The sequence below is a fragment of the Panthera uncia genome, chromosome X (assembly GCF_023721935.1).
Source record: "Panthera uncia isolate 11264 chromosome X, Puncia_PCG_1.0, whole genome shotgun sequence".
Lineage (NCBI taxonomy): Eukaryota > Metazoa > Chordata > Mammalia > Carnivora > Felidae > Panthera > Panthera uncia.
Genome location: NC_064817.1, coordinates 42,668,092 through 42,673,795, shown reverse-complemented (window position 1 = coordinate 42,673,795; position 5,704 = coordinate 42,668,092). Strand labels below are relative to the sequence as shown.

The 5,704-nt window shown below is 41.7% G+C and overlaps 1 pseudogene; it reads left to right on the top strand.

Annotated features, from left to right (window-relative positions):
* The first annotated feature begins 5,038 nt into the window (after positions 1-5,038).
* Positions 5,039-5,704, top strand: LOC125931295 (GTP:AMP phosphotransferase AK3, mitochondrial-like; annotated as a pseudogene).

The following is a 5,704-nucleotide window of genomic DNA, read 5'->3' as shown; positions in this document are numbered from 1 at the left end:
GATGGATCTTGGAGAATAACAGTGGATCATTGTAAGTTTAACCTGGTGGTGCCTCCAGTTGCAGTTCAGTTCTTTTGGAGTGTAGCACATCTCTTCATGGGTCATGCTTTGTACCTTACCTTTAGGGATCTGCTGAGATGTGAATCTAGTTACAGGTCTAGAGGCAAATGGGTGGTGGGAGTGAGTCTTGAGGAGAATCAGCATTGTCTTGCATGACTCACTGCCTGGGTGAAGACATTACAGTTTCCTCAGGTGATGCAGGGCTAATCTCAGATGGAGGTGGAGGGGCTGCTAACTCTGGGAGTGGGAAAGCTGCTACTACTGGGGGTGGGGAGGTCATTTTCATTGGCAAAATAGACTCAGCAGAATTTAGAGGCTTCATATCCTGAACTTCATCAAGGTCTTCCCATATGTTCCCATCCCAACTTATAATATCCCATTCTTTCCTAATCAATGCCCTGACTTTAACAGTACATACCCTGTGAGGCTGGGAGTTCAACTTGTGTTGTAATTCTGGTAATTGCTGGATGAAATTCTGTGCTTTATTTTTAGCAATCTCAGCCCTGAAGCTGTAGGAGAGAAGGGTCTTCTTCAGGGCACACATAGAAGCTTTCAGATAATTTATGTGGTGCTTGAGCTGGACATTCAAATCCCTGAGCCCACCCTTTTTTTCCCACTACTTTGTCCAGTGACATTAGGAGCAACCTCCTAATGGGCCAATATCATTATATTTACCAATTTCCCAAAAATATCCAAAACCATCATATATGCAGTCACCCAGCTCCTTGCTTCTTATCAATCAAGTGATTGATTAGGAATATACAATACAGATATTTTGCATATCTGTATTGCCAGATCCTGCCATGTTCTATCATTGCTCTCTTTACTACTAGAAATAGTCATGAGCATCTTTAAATCTAGTAAGTATGAAGAGTCAATTCCAGTAACCCTGAAACAGTTCAGAAAACTTATTCTTAACATCTATTCCTCTAGAACCACTGTCAGTACCAAAATCTGTATTAATCAGGGTTCTCTCCAGAAAACAAAACCAATTGGATGCTAATTAATGTATTCATTTATTTATTATGAAGAATTGGTTCAAGTGATTATGGAGGCTAAGAAGTCCCAGAGTCTGACGCCTGGAAGCCAGAGACCCAGGAAAGCTCTGAAGGCCTGAGAACCGGGAGGACCTGATGGTATGAGTCTCAGTCTCAGGGCAGAAGACTGGTGTGCCAGCTCAAACAGTATGACAGAAAGGGGACAACTTCTCCCTTCTGCTTTTTTGTTCTATTCAGGCCCTCAACAGATTGAATGATGCCCACCCACATTGGGAAGAGCAATCTGCTTTACTCAGTCTACCAATTCAATTGTTAATCTTATTCAGAAATATCACCACAAACACACCAGAAATAATATTTCAAATATCTGGACATCCTGTGATCCAATCAAGTTGATACGTAAAAGTAACCATCATACTGATCAAATCTGCAGCATCCAGAAAATGATACCTGGATACAGCATCCATCTGAATATAGCATTGCACAGGGTATGGTAATTCATCTATAATCCAGGGTTGAACTCCAAAAGCTAGACCTACTAATTCCAGGGCTCAACACAAAAAGCAAGACCTAGTACATGAGGCCAAGAAGCCTGGCAAATGTGCCCAGACTGCTAGCTACACATTCAAGTGGCAAAGGGAGCTTTGGGGCACATATCCAGAGGTACTAGATCTAGCTGGTCCTGACAAGTACACTATAATAGCCCCCTACTCTCCTCTTGAGAGTGCCATATGGCATTGGCTTCATAGACACCTTTTCAGGGTATGGCATTGCCAACCCTGTCCACTTAGCAAATGGAGACCATACTATTTAATGCCTCTTAGGTGGGTTATGTTGCATATTTTGATTCTCTAAACATGTGATTAGACATTGGTACTCTCTTTATAGCAAAAAATAACAAATAGTGGGAAGTTACATAGGCATTCTATGGACATTTTATGCCCTGTATCATTCCCAGGCAGTAGATGGATTGAAAGATAAAATAAACTCTTAAAGGAGAAAATGAAAAAGATAACTGAATAACCAAGGCTAAGCTCCCAGTGGAACACACACTTATAATAGGCAGTTTGGGCTCTAAGTGTGGTAATTCCTCAGAAGGTTACCTTCCATCTAAATAAAATGCCTAATTATGAGGTTGGGGAGTGGGGGAGGAAGCCAAGATGGGCTGTAAGAAAATCCAAACCACTTAATTCACTCTTCTCACTCTATTGTTTGTTGCTTCCACACATACTCCTGGGAAATCAGGCTACTAGAACTTGGAAGAAGCAAGATCGTGGGGATGGGAGACTAATCTGATGCTTCTTCATAGCCATTGTCTGGCTATGCTCACTGAATTTGGGCAATTGTGGATATTGATGATAGTTATTAATATGAGGTAATAACTTCTAAGGTGGTCTGGGCATAGCCCACGTGTCAGAGGGTGGGAGAGCATCTCAAATGGTACAAGAAATACAGATAAATTTCTGAGCCACATAGATACAAAACAAAGGATATGTTTGAGTAACACATTGGGAGGATTGGAAAAAATGGTGAAGTAACTGCTTCAGGAACCAGTCATACCAATCATGTGGCTGTGGAAAGAGAATAACAGCCCTGGCTGGTGTGAAGAGAAAATCTTTGACCTTGGGTGGACAAGGGTGGAGAGTATTAATTTCTGTCTCCCTCCCTCAGTTCTTATCCATAGTACATCTGGTCAATTTAACACTGAGTGCCACTATTACCCATAACTCAATTGCTGACCAAGAACAAATCTTAGTTTAAGAACTCTCAGAAACCTCCCAACATCCAATGACTCCAGAAAGAACAAAGATTAACATTCTAGACACTGATATGATTCTCTTTAGCTTTATGTTGTTATTGCTGGACTCTCTTCTCTGCTTACATATTTAACTGGTTTGACTGCAACTGACTAAGGTCTCTCCTCCAGATGGTTCCCATCATTCTACTAGGAGTTACAGTTGTCAATCTTATCCAATGTTGCCTAAGTCAAACAGAACAGATTTGGTACAATCCCCTAATGTTACAATTAATTGACCTATCTGGGTGGTGCAATAGTCTGACTCCATTTTTGTATTATTGTAGACTTCTGACAGCTTTTAAGCCTCACCTCTCCCTCTTGTTCATCTACCCACATTTGGGAAAGCTGATAAAAACCAAAGTGCACCCTTCATTGGTGATAATGAGGGTTTCAAATCATGCAAGACCCTAATTATGCATAGGGACACTTGCCGTGGCCCCACCCCCTAACCACAATAAAAACTCCAAGCCAGTTTCCTTTTCTTGCTCCGTCATGACATTTTCAGATCTGTTTGGGAAGCCTACCCTGTTCTCCCTCAAAATCCTCATTATGTGAATGTTAAACCTTTGAATATGTTCTTGGTGCATATGTGGCATCATCTGAACCTTATTTGGGGTGAGGGGTCTATCCTGTGCCTTCAGAGTGGGCACAACTATTGGCAATGTGAGTAGTGTAGTCTAGATGATGACCACCACCATTGGGGGTCTTTTTTTTTCTCTTGCTTTGGCTTGATAACTTGCTCTGCTATCTGATGAAAAGTATGTAATTTGAGCTGTTACTTACTGGCTGGCTTGCCTTTTGAGCTGTCCTGCTTTGTGTTGCATATGCTGTGTTCTACCAAGTTTCTAAGCTGGAAGTTTTGCTAAATAATTGGGATTTGTGGACTGGAATAAGGGATTGTTGTTCTCTTTAAAGTATCCCTGGGATATTTGTCATGGCCCAGACCCATCTATGTGTCTTATAATGAATGATTTGTTTCAAATTCAGAATTAGCTGTTACTAACACTAGGCTCAGGGGTATAACTTTTACCTTGTGATCAATCAGTTGTGTATCTCAACCAGGCATTGGTTCCCCTTTCTATAGAGCATTCATGGGAAAAGCTATACCCTGTGAAACATATGCAATATATGAATGGGTCAGGTGGTCACTTGTGTAGAGGAAGAACAGTCACTATTTGAGGATTAGTTGCTATTTGAAGATTTGAATTATTGAGGCCCACAACCCTAAATGCAGATGGCTCACTAGGACTACACAGGATACTTTAGTTCCTGCTGCTGCCTATGCCTGTTACCAAAAAAGATCCTCATCCTGAGGATAATCATGGACAAAATGACAATGACACTCTTGTAGCATACCAAGAGATTAATTCAAACCCAACTTAAGCTCATGGTCCTTAAACCCTAAAAAACAAAATAAAAACAAAAACAAAAAAAACTATTGTGATGTGGGAGGCCCCTAACCCTCATGATACCAATTTGAGGCTCTCTGCAGAAATAAGTTTATAAATAAATAGGGTAGGGATAATGTCTCCAAATATATGGAGAGAGAAAAAGAGAGCGAGTGGGGGGAGGAGTGGAGGGAGGGAGGGAGAGAGGGAGAGAAGTGAGGATTAAGGAGTGCTCTTGTGATGAGTACCAGGTGTTGTATGGAATTGTTCAACCACTGTATTGTACACCTGAAACTAATATCACACTGTGTTAACTATACTGGAATTAAAACAAAAAACTTAAAAAAAAGAGAAGAGGAGAGGAAGAAGAAGGAGGAAGAGACAAAGGAGGAGGAGAAAAAGAAGAAGGGAAAAGGTGGATATAGAAAGAAGAAAAAGAAACAAAGGTCCAGAATCTGACCCAGTTGTAAAACCAACACTTACTAAATGAATTCATACAAGAAAAAGGTAAAGGGGCACTAACTGGCATTTGTGCATCTATAGCATAGGTACTGAATTAATTTTAACAGCTGCTGAAATGCAAAATTGGCAAAACTTCATGGCCTTAATTCTGGGGCTCCACTTGCAGTTATAATTTGGATCTCACTAAATTTATGCATGGTGGGATAGATAATTTTATGTTTCAAATTGGAGGGTGTTTTGGGATGATATTAAACGTTCAGCAGCCTTCCCCACTGCAGAGCAGGGGTAGCCAGGCCTGGAACCTCTCCCTGGGGCCCTGATGGTAGAGGTTGATATGCACAGTGATCATGGCAGCACCTGGATCCAACAACAGCACCGTGCTGTTGCGCACCAAACACTTGGTGCTGAATTACTTCTCCAGCAGGGACCTGCTCCAAGACAACATGCTTTGGGGCACAGAAGTTGGTGTGTTATCCAACACTTTCATTGACCAAGGGAAGCTCATGCCAGATGATGACATGCCTTGGCCGGACCTTCATGAGCTAAAAATCCTCACCCAATTTAGCTGGCTATTGTATGGTTTTCCAAGGACACTTCCACAGGCAGAAGCCCTGGATGGAGCTTATCAAGTAGACACAGCAGTACATCTGAACGTGGCCTTTGAGGTCATTAAGCAATGTCTCACTGCTTGGTGGATTCATCTAGCCAGAGGCTGAGTCTACAACATCGATTTCAACCCTCCCAAGACTGTGAGCATTGATGACTGGAGTGGAGAGCTTCTCATTCAGTGTGAGGATGATAAGCCAGAGTCAACTGTCAAGAGACTTAAGGCTTACGAAGTCCAAACAGAGCCAGTCCTAGAATTTTACCAGAAAGGGGGGGGGTGTTGGAAAAATTCTCCGGAACAGAAACAAACAAGATCAGGCCCTATGTCTATGCTTTCTTACAAGCAAACAAAAGTTCCACAAATAAACCTGAAAGCATCAGCTACTCAATGA